Below are 22,286 nucleotides of genomic sequence, written 5' to 3' on the forward strand. Positions count from 1 at the left end.
TATAGTGGAACTAGTATTTCACCCTAATAAATAGTTTCCTCTAGTTGTCACTGGTTAAGATTCATATGACTATTTAAAAAACTATAACAATGTACGTGTAAGAATAGATGGCTGAGGTTATGCAAGTGTTTTATTAGCAATCCCTTCAGGGACCATATTTATAAACAGAATAAAATGAGTGAATAAGTGGTTAGATTATGCATTACAAGGACAGTGCATTTTTTAGTGGTTAGACCACAGGTCTGAGTGTCAGAAAGAGTTCTAAATATTATCCACAGGCTTTATCACAGATTGTGTGAATCTTAGGTAGGTAATATAACCCTTTCCATACATTGGTTTATTTATCTATAAACATAATGGAAGGGGACTATCTGACTGAATTTGTTCAGATACTTTTGGCTTGGATTAATTCTAAAACAACAAAATTTAGCCAGTTTGGAGGGATGGCAAAATGTCCTTTCCCTTGCCTGCCTCTGGAAAAAAGTCAAGTTTGCTAGTATTGCCACTGTACCCACATATGCTAACAGGGGCGGTATTGCAGATCTTTTTGGGACACCCACTTTTTATCTCTGAAGAGACAAGTTACGTAACAATGTTGACAGAGCCAGGGATGGTGGTGCCAGTACAGATAGGATTACTAATAAAGATTAAGAACAACCCTTTCTCTCTTTCATCAGTTCAGTGTGAAGCAATTTCAGTTCAAAGATTTTGAATGCACAAATAAGTAACTTTCCTGGAGTGTTAACCCACCCAGCACTCTTCATTCTAGAATGCACGCAGTAGCAGGTAATTTGTGTTAAACAACCTATTGGCATGCTAGCCCTTGGGTGTGTTCCTAAGAGGAACCGGAGAAAGCAAATAAACAACCAGCCACTCGCAAATATTTTCTTTCCAAGTCGCTTTCTTGAAACGAGCTATGAGGAAAAGAAGGTAGTTTTCTTTCTTTCCTTCAGAGTTTTCCAAAGGGAGCCATCAGGAGCCGAGATCCTTTTGAAATGGGGAGACTTCTCCCGCATCTCAACACCACATTCAACATACACACACACTGCCTTGGATGGTGGACATATCTGTTTCCTTGCACACATCGGTTTGTCCCTCTGCTGAACTTTCACCTCTCCAACTCGCCTCCTTTCATTGGGTAAAGTGCAGGGGGCAAGGGGAAGGGGGGAACCCTCAGAGAGAAAGACGGGAAAAGAGGAAGCCGGCAGTTGGCTTGCATAGCACTTGCACTTTTGAATTGCTTCCCTGACACTCTCATCGCTGTTTAGTTCCCCGTTTTGTTTTTTGTTGGAGGAAGTAGAGATTCCCTTCCAAGAAGCCCAAAAGAATCCTACAAAGCAAGCCGAAATCCTCCCAACTGAGATCGCCGCACATCTCCCCTTACCTTGCCCCCCCCCCCCGTTTGCTCTTCTCCGGGCTGCCTCCGCCTCTTCTTCTCCCCCCCTTTCTCTCTAGTTTTCTTGGCTTCGCTGCTTCTTCGCTCCTCTTTCCCAATCTCTTCCCTTCCCCTCCCGCAGATCCCCCCATTCCCCCTATATGCTGCACTCCCCACAGTCTGTCTGCCTGTTTGCCTTTCTCCCTCTTTTTTGTGCGTGTGCAACTGCGATATCTCTCTCCCCCTTCTTTTTTGCACTGAGCCTTGTTTACCCAGCAGGTGGATGTGACGTCAGGGACTCATTACAGCAAAAAATAACAAAATCTCCCTCCGCGGGGTGTTATTTTTCCTCGCCTTCTCTCTCTCTCTCTCTCTTTTTGAAAGCTATTTTTAAAAAGAAAAGAAACAGGGCCCAACTCCAAAGTGGTTACAAACCACAAGAGGCTTAGAGCACAGCAACGAAAAGCTAGCCCGGCGTGCATGTTTGTAGAGGAGGGAGTGGGGGGACACGGGTGGGGGAGGAGGACTGTCTTCGCTTGCTTGCTGCTGCTACTGGGTTGCTTTGCCTTGCCTGATTGCTGCTGCTCTGCTCTCCCCCTTTCGGAAAGCTAGTTCCTGACTCGAGCGGAGGACTCTATTGTTATTTATTGTGTGGCTGTGTTGCACGCTGTGCCTGCTGCATGGGGCTGGCTGGCTGGCTTGAAAGGGAGAGAGTGAGTGAGTGAGGGAGTAAAGGGAGGGACAGACAGACTCACTCACCCGCCCGCAGTGGGGGGAGCCCCTTAGCTGGCACCACCAGGCCGTTTCCAGCGGGTGAGTTTGCCATTTCGCATTTTCTCATCCACTTTTAAGTCTCCTGTTTGTTTGTTTCTAACCTCTCCTCTCACGTCTCCTCTTCAGTACCCCCTCCCTGGTTCTAATCCCCCTCCTCCACCACCTTTCCACGTGCCTCGGCATCTCCCCCCCTCAGTCGTCTTCTTCCTCCCCCCCCCCGTTCTGGTTATTTGCATAGAGCTCCTCAGATGCAATGGGAAGAAGCTGCGGCTCCTTTACCTCTGAGGCTCTTCCTCTTTCTTTATGTCCCATACTTGCACCTCATTCTTCCACCCCCCCGCTTCCACGGTTTCATTCTCCACGCGCTGGACGTTATACACACACGACCCTAGCAAGTTGGAAGCAGCCTCTACTCTTTGCCCCCCAGTGTGTATGTGTGTTCGTGTGTGTGTACGCGCGCGCGCGCCTGGCTGTATGAAGAAAGTCCCTCAGGCTAGAGAAGGGGGGGAGAGTGAATGAGTGTCTGGAGACGGGCACGGTTTTCTGGTGGGGCGTGTGCGCTTCCCTTGATAACGTGGGGGTACTTTGTAGCGAGAGAGAGGGGGCGGAAGTAACTTTTCGTCCACTTGAACAAACTTTTACCCCGTGGCCTTCTGCCTTTTCGCTTTTGCTTGCATACAGTGCACTGCAGTGAATAGGCCTTTGGGACTCTCACCTTTACACACTCACTGAACTTGAACTCGCCGGTTGTTTTCATACACTTCGCAATTTCATGCCCTTCTCTGGCTGAGTATGCGGTTGCCGTCAGACTTTCCCCTCCACACCCGCACCCTGTGGATTTGTTGTATGTGCATATCAGCCGCAAAGGACACGTTGCCGATTTGTATACAGTACGGCAACGCTAACTTTTAACACAATCTTACTAGACTGTGTGGTGGTGGTGATACACAACAGACTGACCTACTGGCATTTGCCCCCACGCCAAAGATAACATCACATTTCCTCCTCAGTCACACACAAAGGCACATTCAGAAAGGGAACAGGCGTTCTCATAGATACAAACGACAAAGACGGCACTGGCCGTAGTCGCCTGTGAGATAGACAACACAGCCGCGCGCCTCTGGGAGAGATAATTTCCCACGCGCAGCCAGACGTGAGGCACGCAGAGACGGGAACTCACACGTGGAGACAATCTTATTTCCACACAAGGAAACAGGAGTCGTCCTCAGAAAAAGCCCTACGCGAACGTACGTACAACGACCGCAAGTGGCTACCGCCCCACCCGCTACCTGGTCCCCGGTGCTAAGCATAAAGTGAGCGACCTTCCCCTTACCCAGAACCGCGCGCCCTTCCTCTTGACCCGCACCCAAGTAGCGATCGCCGCACACTCCACAAAGTCACACTGGAGGGAGCCCTAGACAGGCAATTTCCTAGGCGGTCGGCAAGTCACATCCACAACTACTGACAGACACAATCGCACATACCAATAGGATCACTTATCTAGCTTCCCCCCCCCACACAAACACAGTGCTACACCACCATCCTTTGCCTGGTGCCTGCGCTAAACTCCCCAGATCTGGCTAGGTTGGTGCAGCTGTTGGTTCGCCGCCGCGCTGGGTGTTTCGTCGCCTCGGGTGGCTGCAGCAGGGCGAGCGTCTTGGCAGCCGGAACGAGTTAGGAAAAGTTGGAGCGCGCGCTGTTAACTCCGGCTGCGCTGGCCCTCCCAGCGCCGCACCCAGGGCCCTTTTGCCTTCTGTATTCTCCCCACACCCCAGTCCAATCCAACCCACCCTGGTTCCCCCCAAAGCCTGTAGTTGGGTCTTGTAGCGACTTTGTTGCGAGACAGTCCCCCACCGCGGCTTGATGTTTTTCTTCTAAACTTAGAGGTGGGAGCGCATCTTCCTTCCTCAACCTCCAGTCTGCGGCAGCTTCCCTGGCTTGCGCACCTCGCTTGCTGCCGCCTTTTGACCTGGAGAATCTGAATACACATGTGCAACTTCACACAGCCAAGCAGTCTGCCACGATTTGCCCCGATGCATCTGCAAAAAGAGCAGATCCCAACTGAGTAGGAAGGAGGGTTGAGTGTGTGTAGTCCCATGTGCCTCTTTGACAATCTTAGATGCTATTACTGTATCTGATTTCCTGATCCCTTTCTTGCAAAAGCTTTCCAAGAGTTCTCTCTTGCTCCCCCCCATTTATCCCTTAGACACAACCTTACATTTCCCCCTCCCTTCTCCAGTTCTTAGCCTCCCTCGCTTCTTAACCGAAACCTGTTTTGTGGAGACTTGTTGAAAGTACCATTGGTTTCTTCTCGACTGTAGAGCCCAAAGTTTTGCCTGCTGGAGAACACAGGAGCAACAGCAGCCTTTGGCTTAGAATCTGGGTGCTGATGGTGACGGTCACACAGTCGCAGTGCTTTTTCTATCGGTAAGTATAGGAGAACCAGTGGAGGCTTTAAGAAATCCCCAACCTATTCAAACAAAAAACCCAGTATAGAAAAGGTTCTGGACATCATTCTTAAGAGATTTATTTATTTATTTATTTATTTATTTATTAGATTTTTATACCACCCGACTAGCATAGCTCTCTTCAGTTTGCCAGAACAGTAGGATCAAATTTTTCTTAGAGAGAAAATGAGGGAAGAGGGGAGGGAGAGGAGGCATACAAATATAGTTTACTTGTTTTTAAACTAAGAAGACCAGAGTTCAGAAGTTTACCGAAGAATAGAAGTAGTGTCATAAAATATGATGACATTTCTTTCCCTCCATCTCATCCCACCCCGCTTGATAACTATTAATTATTTCTAAGTCATTGTGTTCAAATACCATTGCTGGGCTGATTATTAAGTGTATTGCTTTTACACTGTCTTTATCTGCCATGGTTTAATTTCCCTCCATTTGCTGCAAAAGAGTGCAGAAAGACCACAAGGCACAGGCACAACTGTGGAAGGCAGTGGCCCCGCTTGTGCTGATTTTGAACTGGGTGAGAATGCTGCAATTGTATTCCAAAAATGATCACTGGAAAATTGGTTGGTTCTGTTAACAACAACACATTTCCTGTTCTTTAAAATGATGAGTCCAAGATTCAGCTGTTTACTGAATATCAAATCCTTGGTGAATAAGAGCTTGACTTTTGCTCTTAGAAGTTTAGGGTTTCATTTTGGGTCACTATTAAGAGAATGAGTAATATGAACAGTATTTGTGTAGCATGTATACTCTGATACCTGAGTTTTTGTGTACTGAGTGATAACATTTTTAAAAAATTATTTTAGGTAGTATATTCTCTGACTATAATTCAGATTTTCTTTGTTTTTCTGACTTTACAAAGCGTCAGGAGACCTAAGGAGTTGTCTGTACCATTGCAGATCTATAAGGTAAAGTGTTCATGCTCTTTCTTTCGATCATTTGCTCTTACTTTAATTGTAAGATGCAGAAACAAACATTCTAAAATACAATTTTAATGAACTTGAGGAGACAAGTCTTTTCCAAGTTTTAAAAAGGACAGATTTTTCATATAGCCAATTAGTTTTGTTAAGAATAAAAAAAAATCTTGAGGAAGTATTGCAAATCAAAATAAGAGAACAATAAACAAATTTGGATTGCTTAACATGTAGAAATCAACATCTCTTCTAATTTTTGCTTAACCATCCTAGTACTATGCAGGATGATTTGGGGGTGGGGGACTCTCCACTAACTGCTATTCAAAATGTGTCAGCCAGAATCTCATTGCAAAGAAGGTATTTCAGCTTTAACATCTTGCATTGGCAGGATTCTTTCCTCCTCAGCCTTTGGATTAGTCATTGTATGAGAGGTGGGGGGGAGCAAGAAAAATCACTTTCTTTCCTTTTTTTTAAAGTAAAGTAAACAGCCTCCAACAAGTGAACCTTGACAACCCAGATTAAGGAAGGCAGTAGAGATCAAACAGAACTGCTGCTGGGCTGTTGTTAGGAGCTGCTTCATTGAAAGATCTGGACTATTCGATCAGGCAGCAAGAGTTCTATGTTCACTTATGCAGAAATGGACCATTACAAATACTGATCTTTGTTGTGAAACCTTGTGAAAGCCTATATACACTATTTCAGTCAGTGTTTTTGACCTAATTATTATTTGTGAGATTAGTTAATTTAAGGAAAGGCATTCCCTGGTTTGACTGAGTTGTGTATACACACTGCATTGATGTACAACTTCCTTTTTAATCTATAACACCTTGGAAGTGCAGAGAGGAATGCTTGAGTTGCCATGCATATGTAAAAAAAATAGTGTGTGTGTGTGTGTGTGCAGAGCCGAAGTTCAGCCCTTCAGTTAAAGGTCCTCTTGTCAGTGAACAAAGACATTTTGGGGTTTCTGGAGGTGTTATTTTGATGTGGGCTGGAACAATTTCATTGTGATGTAGTTTTATGTCATTTTGTAGTTGGAGTTTTAGAAAATCAAAGCAATATTTTTTCCTACATTATAGAACATAGCAGTCATTATGACACAATGTTCTGAGTGATCTTTTATCTTAAAAAAGAGAACAATGTCAAAATTGTATTTAATTTTAAAAGAGCACTGTAAGCAATTATTATAGTATTTTATTGTTTTTGTATAATTTAAAGAAATTACCATTAGACGTAATTACAGCACAATACTATACCTATTCATGCAGAAGTAAATTTCACTTTATTCAGTGGGACTTACTCCTTAGTAAGTGTGCTTATACTGCAGCCTGTACACAATTTCCTGGGAGTAACTACCATTGAACATAATGGGGCTTACTTCTGAGTAGACATGTATAGGAATGTGCTGTTAGTCTTGATGGCTATTTATTTTGTTTGAAAAATTTATGTGTTTAAATGCTATTAGCTGCTATTTTAATAAAGGACATTTCTAAGATTACTAACAGTTCCTGTATGGAAGTATATACAACAGGTAAATAATTATCAGCGAATAAATAAATAGCCAATGACACTTAGATGGGTATTGAATTAACATTTCAGATAAGAGAAGCAGTTATACCTTTTGAAAATATAAAATTCATAGTCATCCAAACAACTTGCGGTATTGATTGTTAGATTCTTTTTTATTATCTGTATCTTTATTGTATAATTAAGTACACATTCATTAGATATACGCTTGTATGCTGATTCATAGGGCTACCATAAGTCATTATTGACTTGAAGGCACATAACAACAAAAAGAAGTCATTTGTGGTATTATGTAGCATTTTTAAAAAGCTATAAATATTTCTTACTTTTCCTCCCCCTAGCATTTCCACTAACAACAATAAAGTATTTCATTTCTGCACTAGTAGGAGAATTACTTGTGTGGTCTAATTTATACAGTGCTTTTGCAAGGAAAATACAGCACAGGTCTCATTTTAATTTAGTTTACATAATGCAGAAACAACAACAATGAGTAATAACACAAATATGGAAGCATCTAACATTGATTTGCCTCATGCTGTAAAAAGCAATGGACAGTAAACAGGAAACTTTTCCAAACTGAGTATAGTTAAGTACTGATATTCTTGAAGGTTGCCTCTTTGAACTAGAAGTTATTGGATGCAGTCCATCTCCATTATAGTCAATGGGAATTTCCATTTACTACAATGGGGGGGATTTTCTTTTGTGAAATGCACCAGCTGCTATTCTGCATTGTTTAATTCATACACAAACTTGTGCATGCATAACTCTGTAAAGCATTTCATCTAATGTGCTTTATATGTACAGGTATTATGTATGTAATGTAATTTCACCAAGTGTATCTGATTATTCATAGGATACAATAGTGTTCCTGCTTTTAAAATGTTCTTGGAGATGCTCTAATAAAGAGTTAAATAGATTATAGGCTGACAGTATAATAGTATAAATTTTGTTTATGGTTCTGTTGCTTTAAGGTACTTATACTAAAAGAAGCTCCTTTAACCCCAAGACTGAGTGCCATTAAGTGGTGAGAGTAGTCTTCTGAAGTGCTGCTACTGGCCTTTGCTCTTGTGATAATCTTAAATTACTATAACTTAATTACAACTTAAGGCACTGAGCTAAAATGTAACTAGGATTTTGTGTGTGCACATTTTTTTAACTACCGGTGACAACACTGGAGTATGAGACTTTCCTTACATGTTTTTGTAGTTTAAATTAAACTTGAAGCATCTTTACCTTGAAGTCAGTGGAAGCTGTGCTTCACTCTCCCCTCTGCCCCATTTGCTTCTTGGTCTTTTAAAGGAGTACATGAGAGGATCTGATACACACACAGCACACTCATATGAGCATATGACATTACTGTACTCTTCATAGCTTCATGGCAATGTAAATAAGACTTCTCAGTTATCTGAACTCTGATTAACATTCTGGATATCCTGAGGATATTGGAAATAAGGAGAGCCTGAGTATTAAAAATATATATTCAGCATTAAACCTGTGGCATTAAGAAGACAATGCTATTTTATATCCAGTGTACACTGCATCTAATTCCATTTTTAGGAATAATACTGCTGATGTCTATCATGAGTAAAAAATGCTTTTAGAGTTGCTGTCTGTCCCAGATGTTAAGGGGCATACTTCATTTTGAACATATGTCTTTATTTCAACAAATCACAGCCTCATATCTATAGTGTGGTGGCTGTCCATGTCTCAAAACAGCACCTTCACTGATGTAAAGAGAATGAATGCCAGGTTCCCTTATTTTGTTAATTTGATCTGACAAACCTAACTGCTTTCAGCCATATGTGCGGTTCTAGCAAGGCCCCCAGTCATCCGGTTTCCTGCATCTGAGATGAGGCCTTGAACCCAGAGCCTCTCATTTTCATAGCTACAGTGCAGCAACAGTTGTATTTGTGATCTGACAGGAGAAGTAAAGAACTTCCTTAACAGTGGATTAGGCACTCGGCTTGCATTTCTGTTATACTATGAATTCCTTATTTTAGGTTCATGCTACCTTGTGGTAGGAATATATGGTAGGAATAACAGTAAAATGGTAGGATTCAATAGGTGGATTTTTAGAACAACAGGTGGATTTTTAGAACAATAGGTGAATTTTTAGAACACATGGTTGTTGCAGCATATTTACAATAAATTGTACAGATCCAGATCTAGGCAAAAATGTAAACTTATAAGCAGCTCTGAGCATGTGAGTAGTCCTATTAACCTGCCTATGATTGATTGTCTCCAATTTAGGTTTGTTGCTTGATTGAACTGGTAGTAAAGTTAAATAATGATATACATGATTGAATGTTTTTCACAGGGTGTAGGAGAAAATTAGCGAGGCTTGATGTTTTCTTTAAGGCTTCTGCAGAAAACAGCAATATGAAAATACTGGAAAGCAGTCCAAAGGTTTTTACAAACTATACTTTGTTACTTGTAACAATTGCTTAATTAGTAACTCCAGTGAGAATGGCAAGATGATTACAGAAGTATTCTGTACAAAATAAAAATACTGAGGGATTGGAATTAAGGAAGCAAACAAAATGAAGCCTACATTTATTGGGTTTTCATATTTATCCAGTTCACATAGAAAGATCTTTCAAGAGATTACTCAAGAGTTACGCACAATATAAGAAAGATATTCAAGTGTACTTTAACATTCTTCCACAAGAATGAGATGTTAATTATGTGCAACTGAAATATGCACATTAGCCATAACTATCTAACTACTTAAGACTTCAGAGGTAAACTAATTGTTCACTCTTAGCACTATACAGTATATGCAGTATCGTGTGGGGTGGGGGTGTCTGTATATTAAGGGCACTCAGAATAGTCTGGTCACTGCTCAGCCATTTATCTAATTCATTTCTAAAAGTGAAAATAATTTTCCATTTGAAATGTTGAACAAGAAGAGTTGTAGCAGAACTAACTTCACCTGGTTAAAGAAAGAAAAAGTCCCTCCTAATACCTGGGACATTGTAAGTTATATTTTGTTGTTGTCATTACTAGTATTTCTGTAGTTTTTCAAAATATCTCAGTTTAGTGCCTTGTAATTGTAATTAAGTTGTAGTAATGTAAGATTAAGATTAAGATCCTCCGTGGCGCAGAGTGGTAAGCGGCAGTAACACAGCCGAAGCTCTGCTCACGGTCGGAGTTCGATTCCAACGGAAGGAGGAAGTCGAATCTCCGGTAAAAGGGGTCGAGGTCCACTCAGCCTTCCATCCATCCGTGGTCGGTAAAATGAGTACCCGGCATATGCTGGGGGGTAAAGAAAGGCCGGGGAAGGAACTGGCAATCCCACCCCATATATACGGTCTGCCTAGTAAATGGCGCAAGACATCACCCTAAGAGTCGGAAACGGCTCGCGCTATAAGTGCAGGGACACCTTTACTTTTTTTAATGTAAGATTATTGCAAGAATGCAAAGAGCTACAGATGCTCTTTAGAAGTCGTCTCAACATTTAATACTATTTAGTCATGGGGTTAAAAGAGTTTCCTCAATCAAAGTACTTAAAGAAGCTGAATCATAAACAAAATTTATACTATATTCTGACAACTAATAATCTATTTAAATTGCATTAAAGTATGTATGTTACATTTAATGAAGGGGAGTAGGATTGAGCACTGTAAATAACTTGACAGATCTTTTAAAATGGCATTCATATCATGAAATATTTACGTACATTATGTCTTTTATGTTGAAAGATATCTAGGGATGTTCTAACTGTGGGTTTTCTGCAAGGCAGCAACTCAGAATAATTTTCAAAAGAAATGCTAACAAATGCAAAAATGATTCCCAAGTGTATTGTTTGCTTTTAATAATTTGCTTTGGTAGTTATTATTATGATTATTTTAGTGCTTATTTCCTCAGCACTTGAGCATGATGGTACTCTGTAGTTCATTGTAAACCTTCTTTAAAGTGACCATGCAGTGTCGTGAATATGTAGTGATAAATATATGTGAGATTCTTGATGCCAAATCTCTTGACAGATTTTTTCCAATCGTTCCATCTGCCAGGAATATAGTCGGCCAGTAGTATTCTAACCAAGACCATGAGGGTCTTTCAAAAGACCTGCTGGCAGTAAGTTAAGGCTGCTTCAATTGTTACATAGAAGTAGGGGAAGAAGTGCATGTAGCTTATATCCCCTGAGGGATATAAGATGCTGCCAAACTTAATTAGAACATTAGTCCATCTAACTTGATATTGGTTACTCTGACTGGCAGCAATTCAGACCAAGGTCTTTTCCAGCCATGCTATCCCTGTTTAAACTGGAGATATTAGGAATCAAAACTAGAACGGTACAAGTGTAAAACATATTGTACCACTGAGCTAGGACCTCTTTCTTCTTCTTGCTGAGTATCCTTCTCATATGCTGCTACATCCAACAGTTACTGAGGAAACTGATAGTCTTTGTAGGAAGTACACATTGCATATTTTTATGTGGCATTCCTTAACATCCTGTTGAGAAATGTGGCATTGCAAGGTCCAAAAAGCAGTCTACTGGAAGAGGGGTCAAATTTGAAAGGATTGTGGATGCAGGGTCTCAGGAACATTGTCTATATTAAGGTAGTTTCAGAAATGTTTCCTGAGCAAAGATTGTTTCATATTTCTTTTGATCAAACACATACTCCAGGTAAGCCACAATGACAGAACTTAATTGTCCTTTTTGCCTGATCTAGATAAACAGATTATAATGTGATAAATCTTTTCATGGACTGTACCACTTTAGACTATAGATAGCATGTGTTGGTGGGGAGGCTACATGTATGAATGGTGATCTGTGGTAAAAATTAACATGTAAAGGAAAAGGCTAGGGTAAAATCCTTCTAACAACTGGGTTTTGTGTGCAGAGATGTTTCGTGATGGAACCAACATTCAGTCTTGTGATATCCTACTTGCAGTCTAAAGTGTCACAGTCCAGCGACATCAGTGTCATGTAAAATGGTGTTTGTCACTTGGTCTTAGGTTAAATAGTGAAACATTTTTTGGACTGTACCACTTTAGGTTGCAGGTACAGATGATACCTCACTGAACGCTCCCCAAGGAAAAATAGTATCCCTGCACATAGCATGATATCTTATTTTTGACATACTTGTGTTCTGAATTCAGGGAAATATTTTTATAGGGACAGAATTAAATATTCAGCTGGCACATACAGCTTTAAGTGGTACAATCCAGCAAAAGCAAAAGATTCTGCTGAGTGTATACACTGGCCATCTGAATGAGTCCAGTGAGAGTAAATCAGCTTAAACTGAAGTTACTTGGCTAAATTGATTAGTGGATTGGTCTGCCTGGACAGCTCATAAGTGTGTGTATGTAATTTTGCTAAAAAAAAAAGTTTTAGCAAATATTTTTAATAGATATACAGAGTATCTTGGAACAAATAAATGTGTTGTTGGTCTCTCCCCCCACCCCGTTTTTCCATTCAGACATACCCTTACATATTTTTCTTGGTTTTAGCTATGCTTACCAGTCATTCTTGTTATGTTGTTGCCAGCAATTAGGGCCAAATATCTTTACTTGGGCCACTGTGGCACAGTTTCCTTCTGAGTGTTCTCCCTCTCCCCAGTTTTATTAAATGAACCCATTCATTTAATTGGTAGATTAAGCATATTAACACATCAGTAAATGAAAGTAGTCAGACTTCCCAAGGCATCTTTGGAAAGCCTCTGTGGTTTTATGTGACCGGACGCACACTATTAGATTTAGATAGCCAATGATGTTCATGCGTTTTAAGAGAGACATAAATGGAGAGAGCGCAGCTGTAAGTAGAATGTCATGTCTCTATTAAAAAAATTGTGATAAACGAAGATAAAATGGTATCAGGGACCAGTTAAATGTCCAGTACGTCAGCAAAACAAATCATGAAAATCTGCTTACTTGGTGATGGGAGGACAGTCTTATGGTTATGACCATTTAAAAAAGATATTCATAGTAACAATTTTATTATCAGCTTGCTTTTCCTTGCCATGCCATGGGCTAAAAGCTTGTGTGAAACTTGACCACTGTTGCTTAGCATGTGGTGAGCTGACCTCCAATAGGCTGTTTGAACTCCATCATAGCTTCTTCTGTGCCAGATTGTACATTGCTGAAGAGAAAAGCTAGTATTCAGTTTAAAAAGTGGTTTGTCTCTTCAGCTGAAAGGGCTGAAGAGCAAGCAGATCTTCAGCTCCATGCCAGCTCTTCTATGTGTGCCTGCCACATATCTAGATCCTAGCCTCCAAGTGTAAAAGCATTAGTACAAAAATGTCACTTTCTAAATTTTAAAAGAGAGACACAAATCTCACAAATGTGATAATCGCTGATGGAAAATTTTAGGATTTCTTTAGATGCTTGCTTGTAAAAGCGAGATATAATTTTAATTTAGAAGTAGTGCCAGGTACCTCTGTATTTTTTATCTCACTCTGTTAAGAGGTGTTCAATTTAAGGTTGATCTACAGATTTTTTTAAAGGTACTTATTAAAGGCTTGAGGAAGCCAGTGATAGAAACAGTATGGAAGAACAGGGTTATTGCTGCTGTTAGATCTTCCATGAAACTCTGCAGATCATAGGGTAGAGGTCACATCCCTGCTGTGTTGTTTTTGAAGGATATTTAGCAATCAACTGCAATTTGTTTAGGAATTAATATAATATTTATACTGCAGCCTTATCTAAAACATTATTAAGCCCAATTGCTTAGATTTAAGTTGATTTGCTTCAGTAGATGACAGTAAAATGAACACTCCAGTTCTAAGCACACTTACCTGGAAATAAATCTGGACATTTTCCTTTCACGTGGGTGAGTTTGGGATCACAGCACAAATGCTAGAGCCCTAAGCACACTTACAAATGAGTCCTCTTAAATGCAGTTGGACTTGCTTCTGAATAAAGATACTTAGGATCAGCTATAAATGATTAATTCTGTATTCGTTTACCTGGGAATAAGTCCCATTGAACTCAGTGGGATGTTCTTCTGAGTAATCCATGCATAGGATTGCACTCTAAATGTGTGCAATTGGGTTAAACTGGATTTGAACTGTTTGGGTGAGTCTGCAGGTAAAAGTTCATCAAGATATATTCAATATATTTAGCACATTTAAGATATACACAGCATCGTATTTACTTGTAGGAGACAGAAAATAGTTGGTTACGCCTTTTTTCTTTTTCTTTGTATTTTGGTGTACTCTTTTGTGTGTGTTAAACAGCAAATACATACATTAAAACAACTAATTAAGATATGGTTGGGAAATCTGTTGCCTGCAGGCTGAATGTGGCCCTCCAAGCCTCTCTGTCTGTTCCTTGGGAATCTTCCCCAGACCATGTCCCTCATCTTCCCTGCCCAACCCCCTTCTTGAGGGTTTTTGTCTGGCTGGAACGTGTCCTTGAATTGTGGTAATGCCTCTTGTTTGCTCGGATAGAGAGAATGTGGTGAGTGTAGAAACCTAGCTTTTGTTTGGCTGGATTGTAGCATACTGTAGAAAGGTTGCAGTCACATCTGTTGTTCCACCCGCTTTTGCCTCTGGCCCCTCCCACTGCTGGCATGTGACCCTGGACGGTTGCCCATTTGGGTCTGTGGTCAGGCAGAAAAAGGTTCCCTCCCTGCTGGTTTGACTTCTAATTTAGTTCCATTGTTGGCTAATTGTCTGGCAGAGCAGTCCTCAGTACCTGCTGCTGTCCCTGGGGCTCGGTGGAGTCACCCCTGCATCTGTACCTCAGCTACTCATGGTGGCAACAGAGGAAGGTAGGAGGATAGGCAGATCAGGAGACTGGCTTAGCTGGTAGAAGCAAGCAGAGGGATGCCTCAATACAAACCCCACACAACCTGGCTTAAGGGGGCGTGCGCTTCTATTCCAGTCTAATCAGTAGTAAGAGCTATTTGTGATAACTGCAGTGAACTTTGTAAATAATATATTGTGAGATTTTAGACCTCTGTCAGATTTGTTATTGTTAGATGATCCTGTGAGTTGGTGCACTACCAAAGCAATTCCCAGGATGATTTACTGTGACCATTGCAGCATTGTCACAGCTTGCAGTTCTGCAGCAGAGTAGCCAGATGTTCTCAGTGCATACACTACACACCCAATAACGTGTAAACATTGTAGTTCACAGCCTGTCATTCATAGCTGTGAAATAGGCAAGTCCTCCTCTGAACAGCCTTGGGGCCAGCAGCGTGGCAGCATTATATACTGTTTGTCTTGTATGATTGCAGAAACATGCATATGAGAGCCTGTGCAGTGAACTGAATGATAGGAGAAAGTCGCCAGATGCCTTCACAGTGAGAGTTTGCAACTGGCAGAAGGCTGGCCCTCCCAGGGTGTGAGACAGGGGGAGTAGAAGTGCCCTGTGTGAAGATATTGAGTGGGTCTGATTGTTCCCAATTCCCTCAAAAGTGTACTGGGATAACTGGTTCTGGTAGGTTTTGTTGATGGGCTCTTGTGTTCATATCATGTGTTTAGAAGGAGTCTTGGTGAGGATGGACATGGGTGATGCCATCCCAGTTTCAGCGATCATGGATAGAGGGAGGTATAGCCATGGGGAGGTGATGAGCTACCATAGAAGATGAGGGCAAGGCTATCTACGCCTTGTTCCTTGGTCCCATTCCTCTCATGGACAGGATCCTGGTTGCTTATCTGCTGTGCCCACTGGCCTCTGTGTGCTGTTGTTAAATACTAGATCAGTAAGCAAGAAAACCACACTCATCCATGATTTGATCACGGATGAGGATGATTGTGCCGATTTGGTATCACTGAGACATGGGTGGGTGAGCTGGGAGGAGTTGATCTTACCCAGCTTTGCCCACATGGATATTCGGTGCAACACCAGCACAGGCTGCAGGGACAGGGGATGGGGTTGTTGTAGTCCATAGAATTTCCATCTCTGTCACCAGGAAACCACTCTGTCTTGGAGCTGGCTATGAGGGCTGCACCTGTTGTTGGGCCAAATAGACAGTAAACTAGGGTTTCTGCTGGTGTACCGTGCACCATGCTACCCAGCAGGTTCTCTGACTGAGCTGGAGGAGGCCATCTTGGTTGTGGTATTGGAGGAGCCCAGAATGATAGTCCTGGGTTATTTCATTGTCCATGCTGAGGCTGCCTCTAGTGTTCTGGCTTGGGACTTCATGGTCTCAATGACAACCATGGGGCTGTCTTAAGTTGTCACCAGTCCGACACATAGGGCAGGGCACACACTTGATTGTGTTCTTGCTCCAGATGGAGGAAGGGGTGTTCTGGAGATGGGGGGTGGATGTCACCCCATTGTCATGGTCAGACCACTTCCTGGTGAAGTTTAGAGTTATGGCTCCAATCCCCCCCATACAGGGGTGGTGGACAGATTAAAATAGTCTGCCACTGGAGACTAACAGAATCCACTGGATTCCTAAATGCCCTGGGGGAGTTCCCAGTGGATAGAGCAGGTGATTCTGTTGAAGCCCTTGTCATGCTGTGAACAAAGAGACTCATCAGGCTCTTAAGACAGTTACCCCTGAGTGCCCTGTCCAGCATTGTGGAGCCCAGATTGAACCTTAGTACACCAGTGATCTATGGGCAATGAAAAAGGCTGGACGATGGCTAGAGCGCAAGTGACAAAAGGTGTGCTGTGAGGCTGATCGGGCATGCCTAAACCATCATAACTGTGCGTAATGTATGGCGGCGAGGGCAGCAAAAAAGGCCCACTTTTCTGCCTCCATTGTATCCTCAAGTAGCTGTCCAGTGGAGCTTTTTTGTATTATAAAATAAAATAAAAATAAAATAAAATTTTATTTTTAGGCCTCCTATCTGGCCGAATGAACAGCCACTCTAGGCGGCGTACATAATTAAAAATACAACATATAATACAGTTTTAACATATAAAACAATTATAATCCACCAACCTACATCTATTCACTGTAAACTAAAATTATCTAGGAGACTTGTATGCCTGCTGAAACAACCAAGTTTTCAATCCTTGGCGGAAACCTACCAGGGAGGGGGCATGGCGAAGGTCGTATGGCAGAGAGTTCCAGAGGGTGGGGGCTACAACTGAGAATGCCCTCTCTCTGGTCCGCACCAGCCTAGCTGTCTTAACTGGTGGGACCGAGAGAAGGTCTTGTGAGGCAGATCTCGTCAGGCGGCATATTTGGTGATGCTGGAGGCGCTCCTTTAGATAAACTGGACCGACACCGTATAGGGCTTTAAAGGTTAACACCAACACCTTGAATTGGGCTCGGTACACAACTGGTAGCCAGTGCAGATCTTCCAGCACTGGGGTGATATGATCCCGGCGGCGGCTGTTTTTAATCAACCGTGCCGCCGCATTCTGTACCAGTTGTAATTTCCGGACCGTTTTCAAGGGTAGCCCCACGTAGAGCGCATTACAGTAGTCTAAGCGAGAGGAGACCAGGGCATGCACCACCCGTGGGAGCAGATGGACCGGAAGGTAGGGTCACAGCCTGTGTATCAGACGTAATTGATACCAAGCTGCCCGGCTCACCGCTGACACCTGAGCCTCCATGGACAGTATTATCAGGGGTCTGCTGAGATCAGCTGCAGGAAATGTAGTTTTAGACCCTTCGGAGGCCCACTGTAAATTGTTTGCAAGACACTTTGAGGGTAACATTGCTTGCCTCTGTTGCAATCTTGATGCCCCATCTACATCTACTGTAGTCCCCAGTGAGGTGTCCAGTGCAACATCTGCTGCAACTTCTTGGGATCAGTTTCTGTTGATGTGGGCTGATGACATGGACAAGGTGCTTGTGATAATGGGACCAGCAATGTGTCATCTCAACCCTTGTCCTTCCTGGCTTATTAAAGCTTGCCAAGGGTGTGGTCAATGCATCTTTGCAGGAGGGGGTGGTCCCAACTGCCCTGAAAGAGACGGTGATCCAACTGCCTCTGAAAAAGCCAACCTTGGACCCATTGGTTTGTGACAACTACTGCCTAGGCGCAAATATTCCCTTTTTAGGGAAGGTGATTGAGAGGGTTGTAGTGTAGCAATTGCAAGTACTCTGTTTCATCCAAGGTTATCTTGATCCGTTCCAATCTGGGCTATCCCAGTCTGCGTCTCTGCTGGAATTGCTTTTTAAGATTTTTTAAAAGCTTTTTTAAAAAATACTTTGTTTTAATATATTTTTAACAATGCTTTGTTTTAATATATTTTAAAATTTGTTTTTAGGATGTTTTAGAGTGTTTTCAATGTTTTGTTTGACTTCCTGGGCTCTTTTTGGGAGAAGAGACAGGATATCGATTTTATTATTGTTATTGTTATTCTTGTTATTCTTGTTAAATTTGTTTACTGAGTGATAATAGTAAAATAGTTTGTAGTAAGCCAAGGATAGTTTTTTTAAATTATTTGTAAGCTTTATCACTTTCCAGGCTTATAGCAGAACTTTAGCACTTGTGGAAGCAAAAAACATACATGTTAGGGGCCAGTTACTAGTCTGATTGCCAGGGGTATAATTTACTGAAGTCATTGTGTTTGTGATATAATATTTAACTGAGGGAAAAGAAGCTTGTAGAGGTTGTGCTGAGCTTCAGTCCATTGTAACTGGGATTGGAAAGCTTCTTCAGGAATAGACTTTTCAAATAAAGCAGGGTAGTGTCTCCCCCCTCCATGTTTTTTAAAAAGGGAATAAATAAATGTTGCTGGACTACAGTTCCCATTATCCCTGACCACTGGCCATGCTGGTTGGGGATGGGGGGCATTGTGTTGGATGCTGCTGAGGCAGAGCATCTTAGGACCTACCTGTGAAGAGGAAAAGAATCAAATAGCTTGCTCCTTATAAACATGTTAAGAAGATCTTGTCGGTTTTAAGTATTGCTTTCAAATGTGAGAACTAGTAGTAAAATGAGGAAGCTGGAAGGAATTATTTCAGAGGTGTTTAGGATTATTTATTTTGTTTTGTTTGTTTAGCTCATAGTGTTGTGATTTGTAAGGTTTTGACATTGCTTACTCTGATAATGGGCTAAATGTTTCGGTATCACTGTACATGGTATTAGAAATGTTGTCAGAAACAGGTACATCTTTAGTGGCACAAATTCTGCCATACAGAACACAGTTATAAGATTTACATTGCAAGAATTACACCACTATTGATTTATTTATTTTATTTATTTAATTAAGCTTATATACCGCCCGACTAGCAACAGCTCTCTGGGCGGTGAACATTAAAAATACAATAAAAATAACACAAAACTGTACACAAAACTGTACAGTCTAAAATCAAAAGATAATAATTTAGAATTAACAGGAATTAAAATGCCTCAGAGAAGAGAAAGGTTTTAACCTGGCGCCGAAAAGATGATAGTGTCGGTGCCAGGCGCACCTCCTCGGGGAGACCGTTCCATAGTTTGGGGGCCACCACTGAGAAGGCCCTAGATCTTGTCACCACTCTCCGGGCTTCCCTATGAGTCGGAACCCGGAGGAGGGCCTTCGTAGTAGACCGTAGTGTACGGGCCGGTTCATATCGGGAGAGGCGTTCCGACATATATCGTGGTCCCGCGCCGTATAAGGCTTTATAGGTAAGTACCAACACTTTGAATCTGGCCCGGAAGCATATTGGAAGCCAGTGCAAACGGGCTAGCACAGGTGTTATATGCTCAGACTGCTTAGTTCTTGTTAGCAGTCTGGCCGCCGCATTTTGCACTAGCTGTAGCTTCCGAATCGTCTTCAAAGGTAGCCCTACGTAAAGCGCATTGCAGTAGTCCAGACGCGAGGTTACCATAGCATGTACCACTGATGGGAGGTCCTCCTTACTCAGATAGGGATGTAGCTGGGCTACCAACCGAAGTTGGTAGAACGCTTTCCGGGCCACCGAGGCTACATGAGCCTCAAGTGTGAGGGAAGAGTCTAAGATGACTCCCAGACTACGCACCTGTTCCTTTATTGATAACATTCAGTTTATTAAGGCACTGTATCAGAAACTCTCCTTTAATATTATTACATGCTCACCCCACTTCCCGAAGCAGTGAGACCTTCCAGGGCAGTCCTGTACAACTTAGGTTCCTTGGAATAAGACAGTATTGGAGACTTAGGGTGTCTTTCTTTTATTTGTTTTATTTATTGGCTTTATTTACAAGTATACAAGCACAGCATAGAAGTTACACTTCTTTTAGCAGACAGTCTAGCCTCTGATTTGTCTTTAGGTCTCCAAAGAGAATTCGCTGCATCCCAATCTCTTTCTGTCTAAACTCAAATTGCACTCAAACTGCATGTTTTATCACTGTCTTCTCTCCCTCATCCCACCCTACAGAATTTAGGCCTAAGACCTCACCCTTGCAGGTTAGTTATCCATTTAGGAAAATTTGAGCAGTCCTTAAGGATCAGTAATGTATTCCCTTTACAGTATTCTTTACTCCCATCAGGTGACACTTTAAGCAAAACTAAGGGTAGAAACACACTGTTCTGCCAGTTCCAGTGTATCTCCACATCTCTCTTCTGAAAATAGGGACACATGATGCTAGTCAAACCCCACCTCTTTTTACTGTAAAACCTGGTGGGAGCAGGTGGACTGCTTTTTTTAAATTTAGCTTTATAGTGATTTTGCAACTGATCAGCAGATCAACCTGTTCCCCTTCAGGTGTGGCTAAAGGAAACATTTTGATATGGCAACTAGTGTGTTTACAGCCAAAAGTGGTGTTTAGACATACACACACACTCTGTGATCAAAGAATGTGGGGAAAAGTGGTGGGATGATACCCAATAGTGACATTCCTGATATGCCCACTGGACATGTTTCCATGGCAGTTATGTATATGTCATTAATGTGAAGAGGTCTGTGTGTGCATAGATGTGGTCAATTAGAATTTCTACTTGTGTGAAAGAGACCATTGGCATGGCCAGAGGGTGTGTTGGCGATGGGGAGTATGGTTAACTTGGGAGGTTGAAAACCCCTATAGCAATAGATAATTCAAGTTAAACCAGATTGTTGTAATTCATACATGTAAAAGCATTTGTATTTAATGCATCGGCTTGTGCTGAATGAGGAGTTTTCAGTTACACTCTAAAAAAAACCTGTAACATGGGATTTTAAGAGTATAATCCTATGCACACTTACTTGGGAGTAAATCACATTGAAATTTTGTCCAGAATGTAATCTGTTTGAAACGTGATGGTAGTACAGAATAGAAAATATGTAGTTATTACTTACACATTATAAAAGTTCTTAAGGGTGGAGTTTGGAGCTAGAATGTTTCAATGCAGGTGCAAAACTTGTATAAGAAAAGAATAAAATCATATTGCGATAACTCAGTTATTTCTGTTGCTATCAAACCTAGTTCCTTATTGGCTTCAGTAGACTAAAATGAAGTTTTTCAAAGTGTATTTTTGAAATAATAATGGGATTTAAAGTTGTAATTTAAGTTACGTTTTTAAAACTTTGTGTTGAACATTTGAAAAATAAAACAGTTGCCATTAAAAAAAATTACCTTGGTATCCACAGTCCTTTGCCCAGAGAAAAATAAATTATGAGAAATGGAACATGTATATTATTGTGGTGTGTGTGTGTACATATGAGGATCAGTGGCATAAATATTAGTTATTTTCTCCCCAAAAGCTAGTCTTCTAAATCTAAAAATATCAGGTTTTGGGTAGACAAGCTTTTTATGAGAAATGGAGGCAGAAACTCAATACTGCATGAAAATGTGCATTTCATAAAACTTGACAATGTTAGGTTAATTTTGAATTATGCCTTAAATATATACTTAAAGTTAAAAACCATATGTTGGCATAAAGTAGCTATTTCTTATTGATTGTATACAGACTGACTGCAGCATACTGTATCTTTATGGAAAAGCCTGGTTGCCGGATTTAATGGATGGTTGACTTTTGCTAAGTGCTCCATATTTGTATATGATTTTTTTGCAGAAAAGTTTGTTACTTGTGGGCATAATCCACAGGGAACAATTTATGTTCAAATGCTGTTGAAAGGCATATGAAATTTGCTCAGATTTGTGCAGTACAATTTTGCAGTGGTTCATGCTGTAGGAGTTTTAGGGAAGCACTTTGATACCCACTCAGTCTGAGGTAGAGTAGCTAATCTGAGCTAAATGGGGGAGAAAAAGGTAGATGCAAGTTTCAGATGCTATTATTAAAGTTGCTGCATAAGCTGAACTTTATGCACTGTGATAATGCTAATGACCGACAGAATCAATGATGCATGACTGGAGGAAATCAGTGGTATAATCGCAGAAACTTATCAGCCTTTTTGTCATTAAATATTAGTGATAAATAACACACTTCATTTTGCGTAGATACAGCATATTTAATTCTGATCGCACAGACCTT

General features: G+C 41.4%; 1 protein-coding gene across 9 annotated transcripts in view; it reads left to right on the top strand.

The window, feature by feature from the left end:
- Positions 1–2,012: 2,012 nt before the first annotated feature.
- The window catches only part of FOXP1 (forkhead box P1), an 869,046-nt gene continuing 848,772 nt past the window's right edge, over positions 2,013–22,286 (top strand). For 5 of the 9 annotated variants that reach the window (XM_061618616.1, XM_061618615.1, XM_061618627.1 and 2 more), the window contains exons 1-2: positions 2,013–2,188; positions 4,471–4,576. The gene's annotated coding sequence lies outside the window, so the exon portion shown is untranslated. Of the gene's footprint in view, positions 2,189–4,470; positions 4,577–5,476; positions 5,523–22,286 lie in introns of all 9 variants that reach the window. The other 4 variants (XM_061618628.1, XM_061618629.1, XM_061618634.1 and 1 more) reach the window with 2 other exon arrangements.

Source organism: Rhineura floridana, chromosome 3 (genome assembly GCF_030035675.1).
Source record: "Rhineura floridana isolate rRhiFlo1 chromosome 3, rRhiFlo1.hap2, whole genome shotgun sequence".
In the NCBI taxonomy this organism is placed as follows: Eukaryota; Metazoa; Chordata; class Lepidosauria; order Squamata; family Rhineuridae; genus Rhineura; species Rhineura floridana.